This window comes from Hypanus sabinus, chromosome 6 (assembly GCF_030144855.1).
Source record: "Hypanus sabinus isolate sHypSab1 chromosome 6, sHypSab1.hap1, whole genome shotgun sequence".
NCBI lineage: Eukaryota > Metazoa > Chordata > Chondrichthyes > Myliobatiformes > Dasyatidae > Hypanus > Hypanus sabinus.
In genome coordinates, this window is record NC_082711.1 from 133,981,314 (window position 1) to 133,995,265 (window position 13,952).

Here is a 13,952-nt window from a genome sequence, read left to right on the forward strand (position 1 = left end):
CACTGATTCCCTTTCTGCAAATAAAACCAAGTGAACTCCATCATCCCAATTCTTCTCATTTTCAATACAGAGTGTCTTAATCATGGTCTTGAGGGTAGAGTGTAATCTTTCTAAGGCACCTTGGGATTCTGGATGGTATGCAGATGCCACAATCTCTTTGGCTCCCAGCTCGTGAACTACCTGCTGGAATAATCCTGACATAAAATTACTTCCTTGATTGGATTGAATTTCTTTAGGCAAAGCAAATAAAGGAAGAACTTTATGAGAACCTTCGACACAGTTTTAGTTTTTATGTTCCTGAGAGGTGTTGCTTCTGGAAATCTAGATGCTGTACACACGATAGTTAACAAATACTGATGGCCAGCTTTAGTCTTGGGCAATAGACCAACACAATCCACAATAACTTTAGAAAGGGGTTCATCGAATACTGGAATAGGCTGCAATGGGGCCACTGGGGTGACCTGATTAGGTTTACCCACAACCTGACAAGTGTGACAAATCCTGCAAAATGTTGCAACATCTTTCCTCAAACCAGGCCAGAAGAATTGTTTCAAAATCTTATTCACAATTTTATTCACACCTGGATGGCCACCTAAGGGTTTACTATGGGCCAAAGTTAAAATGTCATTCCTATAGATTTGAGGAACTGCAACCTGGTAAACAATTGCCCATTCCTAACTTGCAGCAATATTAGGTGGTGTCCACTTCCTCATTAACATTTCATCCTTGAAAGAATACCCTACCGGCACTTTCTCAATCTCATCACCTGGGAGAGCTTTTTCCTCTCAAAGCTACAATCCCAGGGTCTCTGCTTTGTTCTGCCATAAACTCCTTTCTGGACAAAGACAAATCTTTAGAGTCAGACCTAATACAAGGATCCTGCTCAAACAGTGAAGGCAGGAAAGTCCCTGACAGATCATTAAAACCTAAATCCTGCCTTGAGCCATCATGGGTAGCAGAGCCATGCTGCACAGAACCATCCGCATTGGCAACTTTCTTGGCCATACCTAGAGTTAGGGTGGATACATGGAGGTGGAGAATTTCTTAAATGCACCTATTTTAATGCCAGGAGCATTGTAAGAAAGGTGGATGAGCTTAGAGCATGGATTGATACCTGGAAATATGATGTAGCTATTTGTGAAGCATGGTTGCTGGAGGGGTCTGATCGGCAAATAAATATTCGTGGATTTCGTTGCTTCAGGTGTAATAGAATTGGAGGGGCAAGAGGGGGAGGTGTTGCATTGCTTGTCAGAGAAAATATTACACCGGTGCTTTGGCAGGATAGATTAGAGGGCTCGTCTAGGGAGACTATTTAGATGGAATTGAGGAATGGGAAATGTGTAGTAACACATAGGGGTGTATTGTAGACCACCTAATGGGGAGCGAGAATTGGAGGAGCAAATTTGTAAGGAGATAGCAGATATTTGTAGTAAGCACAGGGTTGTGATTGTGGGAGACTTTAATTTTCCACACATAGACTGGGAAGCCCATTCTGTAAAAGGGCTGGATGATTTGGAGTTTGTAAAATGTGTGCAGGATAGTTTTATGTAGCAATACATAGAGGTACCAACTAGAGAAGGGGGAGTGTTGGATCTCCTGTTAGGGAATGAGACAGGTCAGGTGATGGAGGTATGTGTTGGGGAGCACTTTGGGTCCAGTGATCACAATGCCATCAGTTTCAATATAATTATGGAGAAGGATAGGACTGGACCCAGAATTGAGATTTTTGATTGGAGAAACATTAACTTTGAGGAGATGCAAAAGGATTTAGAAGGAGTGGATTGGGACAATTTGTTTTATGGGAAGGATGTAATAGAGAAATGGCGGTAATTTAAAGGTGAAATTTTGAGGGTACAGTATCTTTATGTTCCTGTTAGGTTAGATTGAAAGGAAAGGTTAAAAGTTTGAGAGAGCCATGGTTTTCAAGGGATATTGGAAACTTGATTTGGAAAAAGAGAGAGCTCTACAATAAATATAGGCAGCATGGAGTAAATGAAGGCTCGAGAAATATAAAGAATGTAAAAAGAACCTTAAGAAAGAAATTAGAAATGCTAAAAGAAGATATGAGGTTGCTCTGGCAAGTAAGGTGAAAATAAATCCAAAGGGTTTCTACAGTTATATTAATAGCAAAAGGATAGTGAGGAATAAAGTTGGTCCCTTAGAGAATCAGAGTGGACAGCTATGTGTGGAGCCAAAAGAGATGGGGGAGATTTTGAACAATTTATTTTCTTCGGTATTCACTAAGGAGAGGGATATTGAATCATGTAAGGTAATAGAAACAAGTAGGGTAGTTATGGAAACTATGATGATTAAAGAAGAGGAAGTACTGGCACTTTTAAACAATATAAAAGTGGATAAGTCTCTGGGTCCTGACAGGATATTACCTAGGACCTTCAGGCAAGTTAGTGCAGAAATAGCAGGGGCTCTGACAGAAATATTTCAAATGTCATTAGAAACTGGGATAGTACCGGAGGATTGGCGTATTGCTCATGTGGTTCCATTTTTTAAAAAAGGTTCTAAGAGCAATTCACGGCCTGTAAGTTTGACGTCAGTGGTGGGTAAATTAATGGAAAGTATTCTTAAAGATGGTATATATAATTATCTGGATAGAAAGGGTCTGATTAGGAACAGTTAATATGGATTTGTGCGTGGAAGGTCATGTTTGATAAATCTTACTGAATTTTTTTTGAAGAAGTTACTAGGAAAGTTGATGAGGGTAAAGCAGTGGATGTTGTCTATATGGACTTCAGTAAAGCCTTTGACAAGGTTCCACATAGAAAGTTAGTTAAGAAGGTTCAATCATTAGGTATTAATATTGAAGTACTAAAATGGATTCAACAGTGGCTGGATGGGAGATGTCAGAGAGTAGTGGTGGATAACTGTTTGTCAAGTTGGAGGCTGGTGATGACTGGTGTGCCTCAGGGGTCTGTATTGGGTCCAATGTTGTTTGTCATATACATCTGGATGATGGGGTGGTAAATTGGATTAGTAAGTATGCAGATGATACTAAGATAGGTGGTGTTGTGGATAATGAAGTAGGTTTTCAAAGCTTGCAGAGAGATTTAGGCCAGTTAGAAGAGTGTGATGAAAGATGGCAGATGGAGTTTAATGTTGATAAGTGTGAGGTGCTACATTTTGATAGGACTAATCAAAATAAGACATTCATGGTAAATGGTAGGGCATTGAAGACTGCAATAAAACAGAGTGATCTAGGAATAATGGTGCATAGTTTCCTGAAGGTGGAATCTCATGTAGATAGGGTGGTGAAAAAAGCTTTTAGTATGCTGGACTTTATAAATCAGAGCATTGAGTATAAGAGTTGGGATGTAATGTTGAAATTGTACAAGGCATTGGTAAGGCCGAATTTGGAATATTGTGTACAGTTCTGGTCACCGAATTGTAGGAAAGATGTCAACAAAATAGAGAGAGTACAGAGAAGATTTACTAGAATGTTACCTGGGTTTCAGCAGCTATGCTGCAGAGAAAGGTTGAACATGTTAGGTCTTTATTCTTCAGAGAATAGAAGGTTGAGGGGGGAACTTGATCGAGGTATTTAAAATTATGAGGGGAATAGATAGAGTTGACATGGATAGGCTTTTTCTATTGAAAATAGGGGAGATTGAAACAAGAGGACATGAGTTGAGAGTTAAGGGGCAAAAGTTTAGGGGTAAAACACAGGGGAGCTTCTTTACTCAGAGAGTGATAGCTGTGTGGAACAAGCTTCCAGTAGAAGTGGTAGAGGCAGGTTGGATATTGTCATTTAAAAAAAATTGGATAGGTGTATGGACAGGAAAGGAAAGGAGGGTCATGGGCTGAGTGCAGGTCGGAGGGACTTGGTGAGAGTAAGCATTCAGCATGGACTAGAAGGGCCGAGATGGCCTGTTTCCATGCTGTAATTGTTATATGGTTATAGGGTTATACATCAGAATCCGTCTTTAGATCATTACTGATTGGCTTAGTCATCAGCTGCACTGTAGAAACAACTCTGCCAGCTGCTAGGTCATTTCCTAACAACAAAGAAACACCTTCCAACAGTAACCTGGGGCGTAGTCCTATCTTAACAAGTCCTGAAACTAACTCTGATTTTAAGATTACCTTGTGTAGAGGCACAGAAACAATGTCGTCCCCAACGGCTTGAATAAGATTTACCTCATTAGTGGCAGTCTCATCACTAAACTCTGGAACATTGTCTAACAAGAGTGACTGAGAAGCCCCGGTATCTCGAAGAATTCTAACTGGAACCGGAGGTGACCTTTCATTCACTGAAGCAAACCCATCTGACATAAAAGGAAGGAATTATTTTCTAACCAGGCCAGACATCTTAGCCTTTGACAGAAATTCATCAGAATGTCCAGAACCCTGTGGGTTCACTGATATTTCAAAGCACTGAATACAGGCATCTGGAACTGCCTCCTTTTCCTCCTTCTTTAGGAGGAAACATTTAGCCATAATATGATCAGGTTTCCTACAATAGTGACAAGAAGGACCAGAATGTTTCTCCTTTAATTGTTTCCCTTCATCCTTGCCTTTGCACTAGTCCCAGATTTGATTTCTGGTTTACCATGACTATCCATGCTACTCTTTTGGAAGATCTTACTCGGGGTAAACTTAAACTTGTGGGTTAAGGCAAAATCATCTGCTAATTTAGTAGACTCTTGCAAAGTGGCAGCATCATTTTCATCTAAATATGCCTTTATATCATTATGGATGCACCTTTTGTCCTCTTCAATTAAAATTAACTCTTTCAGTTTGTTGAAATTATCATCCACATTTTTAAATGTGCACCATTGAGAACACACAAACTTCTCATAAGTAAATTCCACATGAGTCTGGTTCACAGATTTCTTCAAATTTCTAAACCTTTGACTGCAGGCTTCTGGAACCTATTCTTAGGCTCTAAGCACAGCCTCATAATTAGCTGCACCTTCAGCTGATAGGGTAGAATAAGCCTGCTGAGTCTTACCTTTAACTGCACTCTGTAACAGGAGAGGCCAACAGTTTTTTGGCCACTGTAGGCTCTGAGCAACTTTCTCAAAATGCTGGAAGTATTTATCAGCCTCAGCCTCATCAAATTGAGGGACCAATTTAACTTCCCGACTGGCAACAAACATCACCAGAGTCAAACACTGGATCCCCTTGCTGCAGTTTCTCTATCTTCTCTAGCTCGATCTCCCTCTATCTTTCTGCTTCCGCCCTTTGTTTGTCTGCTTCTTCAGCTGCAAACTGCCTCTGTTTTTCTGGTTCCTCAGCCTCAAGCTGTTTCCATCGTAACTCAAGCTGTTGTTGTCTTTGCCTTTCCTCAGCCTCCATCTTTAGTTTTTCCAACTTGTACTGGAGCTCAAGATCACCGGGTTTACTTTCAGAAAATAGTCTTAACACCTTGTTGTCAAACTTCACCAAAGAAATATAATGCTCAGCTATTTTCCTCTGAATCTCTACCTTTTTCATATAAGATTTTACCGCAGTAAGTTCCAGCTTCTTAGCAATAGCCAACAAGTCATCCTTTTTAGCATCCCCTAATGTCTCAGGGGTTAGCAAGGTCAGAAATTCCCCAATATCCATTGTTGCTAGTTTTCACACAAAAGGCAATCAAAAAAGGAAGTAACCATCAGATCGATAATCAATCAATCAATAAGCTACAATTTTGACAAAATCCCAGACGAGCCCCCATTTTTATGTTACATACCAGCGACAATAGATCACAAATTAGTCAGGTTTTAATGTTAAAACCACTATCTTTATTAGTATCTACTCAAATTGTAGAAATTTAAATGAAATAAACAGAAGTTAATAGTGTTATGCGTGTATATGTGTGTATATGTCACCCCCAAGCTATCAAGTTTAGGAACAATTCTTAAAGTTAGAATTAGAAATTAGAAAGATTCAGTAATCCAAAGAATAAATGATGGGAGAGATTTGTAAATCCAACTTAAAATGTAGAGAGAAGACAATTACAAAGAATTCCACAGATTCCACGCTGGGCAAACAGAATAACAGCCGCTGAAAATCTTATTCATTGAATCATTCAGAAATCTGCATAGAAATAGGAGACATCAGGAAATATCCCTTCTTCCAAGTGGTAACCACAATACATACCCACATCCAGGTAAGGGTTAACAAAAGTGGTCCCATGGGATACTCCAACAGAATCCAAGTATGGATTATACTAAGTGATAGTCACACACCCAGTGCACAGTGTGCTGTTGATGACCCCAATCTTTTGGGCATGTGAAAGTAACAGATTTTACCCATTTTAAACAAGCTTCTACTGACAGCTTGTAGTTCAAAGTCTCTCTCTCTCTCTCTCTCTCTCTCTCTCTCTCTCTCTCTCTCTCTCTCTCTTCCCCTCCCTCCCACCTTTCTTACAACTTGAGGTCCCAGCGGTCTGTCACAATTTGTCATACTGATATCATAGACCTGCTTCATCCAAGCATCTCTTAAAGTGACAGTCCACAGTGAACGAAACCTGTGGTCACATAACAGCTTCCTGAATACTTCTTGATGTGTCATGGATTTTTATGATTATGAACTTTCCATACTATGTACCATTTTATTGAAATTGCCTGCATTTGTTATTTCAATTCATAAATCAGGTAAGAATATCTAATGCCACGTTTAAGGAAGGCATGTTTGTTCACAAATCAAGCAGGTTATCAATGACAGGCAATTCTAAGAACTTCTAATGGGACTGGAGAAAATCGCATGGAAGTCAATCAAGGATGTTGTTGAAAATTTTCATGGGTACTATAGAGCATTAAACTACATGCAGCGAGCTGACGTCATGCTTTTAACATACAAAACCATGAAGTGCAACCTGTCACTAAAGACTCACTTTCTGCATTTCCATTTCAACTTCTTGGTGGTGCCTGTAACGAGCATGGTGAAAGGTTTCATCAGGACACGGCGAGTCATGGAAAAACTATTTCATGGCAAGTGGAATCAATCAATGCTGGATGATTATTGTTGGATACTTAAGCGAGAAGCCTCAAATACTGGATACAAATGAAAGTTATCAAAAAAATGCATCAGCACCGTTATGCAATTCAACACATTATATTTTAAAAAAAGTTAATTTCTTGTTTCTCCAAATTCTGCGAATCAGGTAGTCTGACATTATATTTGTGTTCAGCTTTAAGCTGTCTATCATACACAAAAAATAATTCTGAGGAAGCAACATTTTCAAAAAAATTTGTCCAGTGTTATGAACAACTGGAGCATAAGTTATCCTTCCTCGTTGCACCCATAGGGTTATAGCCTTCCTACCAGAAAATGACTGACTTTTTAAAATACACTATTTTCTATTTCTTAGCCAAACCTCACACTGTGCTGGTATATTACCTAAAAAAACAATGTGCACTAATTTGATTTGGTTATCTCACTAATGCAGCTAACTGAAGATGTTCTGAAAGCAGTAGGCTGTCACCTGCGTTGTCCCACTTCATCTCTTATTCTGGTTGCAGTATCAAGCAAGTACTATAGATTTTTTACATGATTGCCTTTCATAAGTACAGCAAATACTCTCTGAAAGAACCCTGACAATCAACCTTGGTGTATGACCTGTATATTGATGAATATCCCAGTATTCCAGCAGCAATTCGAAGTATTGTCAGAATGAAGTTCCTAATAGGAGAGTGGTAATAGTTGCATAGGTACTTGGAAAGCATAGTGCATTGGCTTTAGAAGACACAGCATAGGTAGTTGTGCTGTATGTTTCTAGTGTTGGTTAATTGGTTCAATGTTACTTGGTTGTTTTATAATATATCAAGTCCTTGTGAGGATATGATGAAAATAAGCAGATAAAACATTATTGACCTTCACAATTGTTTTGCTGTGTTTTTGATCAGATGTAATATAATCTAAATTTGAAGTATTGAAACTTCTAATTACAAATTAATTAAAAAAGAATCCCAAGAACTGTAACACTGCCTTAAGTATCAGTTGCACACCTATCCTTACCTTCATCCTTCATTGCTCCAATAGATCCAAAGTAACCATGAGTAATAGCACCTCAACTTCCAACCAAGCTTATTGAAACTCTGTATTGACTTCAATTTTAGACAATGAATCTTGTCTATTGTAAGATCTTGCTTCTCAATACTTTTCTCCATTCTCGGGTGCTATGTAAGAGGGAGATTGAAAATCTGGCTGAGTGGTGCCATAACAATAATCCCTTACTCAATGTCGGCAAGACCAATGAGCTGACTATTGACTTCAGGAGGAGGAAACCAGAGATCCATATGCCATTTGTTATTGGAGGATCAGCAATTTTAAATTCCTCAGTGTTATTATTTCTGAGGACTCGTCCTGGGCCCAGTACGTAAGTGCACATTATGAAGAAAGCATGACAGTACCTGTACTTCCTTAGGAGTTTGTGAAGAGTTGGCATGACATCTAAAACTTTGACAAATATCAATGTGTGTGTGGAGGAAGGTATGTTGACTGACTGTATCATCTGGTATGGAAACACTAATGTACTTGAACAGAAAATCCTACAACTATTGTGGATACAGCCCAATCCATCACAGGTAAAGCCCTCCCCACCGTTGAGCACACCTAAACAAAGCATTGTCACAGGAAAGCCACATACATCATCTGGGATCCCCACCACCCAGGTCATGCTCTCTTCTTGCCACTGCCATCAGGAAGACGGTATAGGGGCCTTGGGAGTCACACCACCAGGTTCAGGAACAGTTATTACCCCTCAATGATCAGGCGCTTGAACCTGAGGGAATAACTTCACTCAACTTCAGATGCCCCATGATTGAAATTTTCCGACAACCAATGGACTCACTTTCAAGGACTCTTCATCTCATGTTCTTGATATACAAACTTTGTATTCATTTATTATTATTATTATTTCTTTCTTTTTCTAGTTGCACAATTTGTCTTTTGCACACTGGTTGAACACCCAAGTTTGTGCGGTCTTTAATTGATTCTTGTATGGTTATTATTTTATTGTAGATTTATTGAGTATGCCCACAAGAAAATAAATCTTGTATATGATATGTACTTTGATAATAAATTTACTTTGAACTTTAACTGATCAGATGAATATTTCCAGCATTCTTTTGTTCTTTTTCCTAGTTTTTTTAGCCACAGCTTTGTTCTACAACAATCAATATGTTGTATATAGTATATTTTATTTCTTTTCAGATTCTGTTTTTTTATGTTCCTCTATAGTGTAAGTGCTAAGGTTAACAAGTTTCTTAGGAGGCATTGAAAGCAGTGTGTTTGTTGGACAACATCGGTCTTCATCTGGCCAGGCTTCCCCTTTGTCCCCTTCACATTCCCCCTGTTGGTACTTAAACAGAACTGGAAAAGTAAAAAAATAGTGTTTTTAAGTGTCATTGACACAAAATGTAAATCCTTTTTTTCTCTTTCCGTAGATACTGCCTAATGTGCTGTGTACTATCTACACTTTCTCTTTTAATTTCATTTTTCCATAATCTACTTTACTATTCTATCTGTCCTTGATTCAATAGGTCCTAATTTTGCAGATTTTCTGTAGTACTTCCTTTGTTTATCATCTGACACTAACATCACATGGCCAATTCAAGCCAATATCCAAAAACTATGAAATAAATAGGGCTGCAGGCTCAGTTACAGTATTTGACTAAGTTGGAACTAGCTGGAATTTTCTTTTTTTTTAATCATTTGAATGTTGCTGAACCGTTTAAAACTCCTAAAGCATATTTGAATATTTAGAAGTTAAATTAGTATTCTTTAAAGGCATATTAAATAAAGGGAACTAGAAAGATTCAACACCCATATCTGTAAATAAACGTGAAATTTTTTTAATATAAGCTGTTTTGTTACATTCAATTCAAGCAGAAACATTTCCTGTGCATTCTTTGACCTATGGCTGAATCTTCATGTGCGTTTCCCCTAAGGTCTCACTTGTTAAATTCATAATTGAAATACAGCTGAGATGCACACATCAAATCATTGACAGCAAGTGCAGAAATCCTGGACCTTCAGACAGTTTTGTAGAGTGATGACGGCAGACATTGTGAAATTTCCCATTATTGCTGCTGCACAGTCCAAGTCATTGACCCTAAATAGAAAAGTCATGTTTTATGTGAGAGTGAGGAGTACTTTTGAAATATCTTTCAAAAGCCTGCAAATTCCTACCTTCCTGAACTGCTGTATTCATTTAGGTGAAAGTATTGTTCAGGGATTTCCAGGATATGGATCCCGTGAGAAAGAAGGCAAAAAGATTTCCCTTTCAGGTTGGTGTGTGACTTGTATGAGAACCTTCTGGTGATGATGTTAGCATGCATTTGCTGTTCTTGTATGTGTCATGGTTTTAGGAAACGTGTTTAGACTAGTGGGTGAGTAATTGCAGTGCAGTTTTTAAATGGTACATGCAGCAATAACTGTATGCTAATTAAGAGGATGAATGTTCAGAGTGGTTGAGAGGGTGACAAATATGTGTGCTGTCTTGTTTGGATGGCATTAAACTTCTTGCAAGTTGTCGATGTTGCACTCATTCGATCCTTCACCCACCTGAATGTGTGTTTTGAGGATGTTGGAAAGATCTTGAAGTGTCAGGCAATGAGTTACTTACTTCAGGATACCTGGTTCTGACCTGCTCCTACAGCCACCGTATTTATTCATGGATTTATTAAGTTATACAGCATAGAAACAGGTCCCTCAGGATGTGCAGACCAAGATGCCTAAACTGGTTTGCCTGCAGTTGGCTCATATCCCTCTGAACTTTTATCCATATACCTGCTTTTACCATCTCTTATGGCAGCTTGTGTGTGTGGAGAATTTGCCCCTCAGATCATTATTATATCTTTTTACCCTTTCTATGACTATCAGAATTTTATAGACCTCTATAAAATCATCCCTCAGCCACCATCAGTCCAGAGAGAAAAGTCCTAGTCTATCCCATCTCTCTTTGTAACAGGCTCTACAGTCCTGGCAACCATCTTGTGTACTGTTTCTGCACCATCTCCAGCTCAATCACATCCTTCCTGTGTAGCTTAGTGACCAAACCGAAGTTTTGGACAGCTATGACATGATTCTCCAATTCTTATCCTTAATGGCTCAGCCAGTGAAGGCAAGGATGCCATGTGTCACCTTCACAACTCTAACTCATGTTGTCATCTCTATTAGGAACTATGTACTTATGCCCCACAATGTCATGGTTCATCAGTATCCCCCAGTTCCCTCCCATTTACTATCTATGACTTGGTCTGGCTAAACTTCCTGAAAATGGATCTTTCTACACTAGTCTGAATTAAGTTCCATCAGCTCCTCCTTTGCTCACTTTCCCATTTAATCAAGATCCTGTTGTAACACAAGACTACATTTTCACTGTCTACCATACCATTAATTTTGATATCATTTGCAAACTTAATCATCGATGTTCTTACATTCTTTTACGTCATTGATGCGTATGATGAACAATAAAGGTCCCTGCTGCAGCACAGGTAACAAGTTTCCAGTCTGCAAACCAACCCTTCGCGACTACTAAGGCAGTGCTTCCTACCACCAAGCCAAGTTTGTATCATATATGCTATCTCAATCTTGATCACATGTATTCTAAATTTATGGACGCCTACCATGCAGGGCCTTTTCAAAGGCCTTGATAAAGACTATATAAGCAATGTCTACTGTTCTGTGCTTACTAAAACTCTTGCTCAGTTCAGCGTGCAAAAAATATTCAGTTGAATTTGTGAGTTCTCCCACAAACAAAGCCATGCTGACTATCTCTAATCAGCTCTTCCTCTTCCAAATGCAAATAAATTCTGTCCCTCAAAATTCTTTATTAGTAATGCTCATTGGTTTGAACCTTTCCTTGCAGCCCTTCTTAAATAAAGCTCAAGCATTAGCTATCCTCCTGTGTTTTGGGTACCTCACCTGCGGCTGTTTTTGTTGAGCTTCGAGTCAATCTGAAGCTGTTTGAGCTTGCAGCTATCCATCAATCTTCTGGCAGTACTTGCCTAGAGACTTTTCATTGGCTTTGGTGAGCCTTTGGCATCTCCTGGTTTCATGCATCAGTGAACAGCTTCTGCTACCAGTAATTCAAGCAGTATGAATAGGAATTACCACACCTGGTGTGGGAGGCCTTAAGGGAGTAAATGCAAGTGCTGAAAAAGATGCATTAATGATTGAATTATGTATATTGCCTGGTAAATGAACTGTGGATGCATGTAGGCATGAAAAGCTGAGTATTATTTTAATGATATAGTTAATGATAGGATAGGATCTGGCAGGGTTTGCAGTCGCCACCTACACCACCCTTGCAACTGTAATATTTTGCATTTGCATAGCTCTCAATACATTGCCTGCAAAGCAACCTGCTGAAGGCTGGTAGAGGCTCATCCTGTCAGAAGGCTCCTTCACTATGGTCAGAGATGTTTAGTAGCAGTTGAAATAAATTGATTGCAATTAAGTTGATTAAAATGTAAGATTTAAATTATCTTAATTAAAAATATAAATGCTGATTAAAATAAACAGGAGAATTACATCTCCTCTTTGAATGATAGTGTATCTGCCCTTTCAACTCAGCAACTTATAAGGGACAGAACAAGAAGATGAATACATGTGCATTTAACTTCCATCATGACTTCTGAGTGAGTAAGGATGAAAGTCTATAAATTGTTAGTAAACATGCTGCAGTTTGTCAGGGATTCTCTGTGGAGCTTGGAGCTAGCTGCTGATGCCATCTGACCCAAATATCAGATGGTTATTCTGAGGTACCTTCAATTCACCTCACGTGGCTTTTCCAGCTCTCTGAATCTCTAAATTGGGAGAGCTGGAAAAAAAACACAAATCTTCCCTAGCCATCCAGCATCAGTGAAAGTTAGAGGTAGGGTCAGCTTGATGATCAGAAAGGGTCTTTGCAAGTTGTTGTTGATCTGCTGGGACCTGTCACATATAGGAGACGGAGACAGGAAGAACAATGGTACGGACGGTTGTAGAAATAGTAGTGTTTAACTGGCCAACTCGGGCATCAGATGTTCTGCCCTATTTTTATCTCTGCCTATATTTGATGAAAAGACACTTTCATGCCATGCATCTCCCTGTATGGATTATATATATGAATATTGCTCAAGTCCCCTCCTTCACCACTGGGTGCATTGATGACTACATTAGTGCTGCTTCCCGATCTGCTTCTTATTGTATTGCTTACACTTCTGTTCTCAGCCCTTCTCCCCTCCAGCTGAACAAAAGAGAGCTCTCGTTGTCCGTGCTTTTTACCCGCCAAAGTCTGCAATCATTGGAATATCCCTGTAATTTGCTCAACTTTCAAACAATACTAACACTAGTAAAACCAGTAACTAGTAAAACTACTAAAACTAGCAACACTAGAAAGTTCCCTTTCCCCCTACTTCACTGCACTTTAAAGGGAATGTTCCTTTCAGGAATCTCTGGTTCATGCTTCCATTTTAATCAGTACCACACTTTGGTTCTCTCATGGCACCTTCTCGTACAACCACAGAATATCTAACACCTTGTCATTTCCCACTATCCAAAAAGCCCCAAAAGTTCCTTCCAGATGAAGCAGCAATTCATTTGTGCCTCTTCCTGTTTACTGTATTTAGTACTTGTGATTGAGTATTCTCTATGGGAAACTAAATGCAAATTGGGTAACTACTTTCAGAACACCTCCTTTCAGTCTGCCTTGAAGACTTCGAGCTTCCAGTTGTCTGTTACTTTAGCTATATCTTGATCCCACTCTGGCTTCAGTATCCTTAGCCTCTATCATCATTTCAATAAAGACCAATTTAAGTTTGACGATCAGCTCTTTGTCTTCTGATTAAATACCCTGCAGCCCTCTGTACTTTGAATTCAACAATTAAGATAACTAGCTTTTCCAGTTGATACAAGAATTAGCCAGCTCTGATAAAAGATGATCACCCTGAAATGTTAGTAGTTTTGCTTGCTCTGTATTTACTTGGCTTTCTCTGTGTTTTCAGCATTCGCTGATTTCCTTCAGT

The 13,952-nt window shown here is 39.1% G+C and overlaps 1 long non-coding RNA gene across 1 annotated transcript in view; it reads left to right on the plus strand.

Moving 5' to 3' along the window:
* Positions 1 to 10,147: 10,147 nt before the first annotated feature.
* Positions 10,148 to 13,952, plus strand: part of LOC132395079 (uncharacterized) — a 115,895-nt gene continuing 112,090 nt past the window's right edge. The window contains exon 1 of the long non-coding RNA XR_009512517.1: positions 10,148 to 10,229. This is a non-coding gene — a long non-coding RNA (uncharacterized LOC132395079). The remainder of the gene's footprint in view (positions 10,230 to 13,952) is intronic.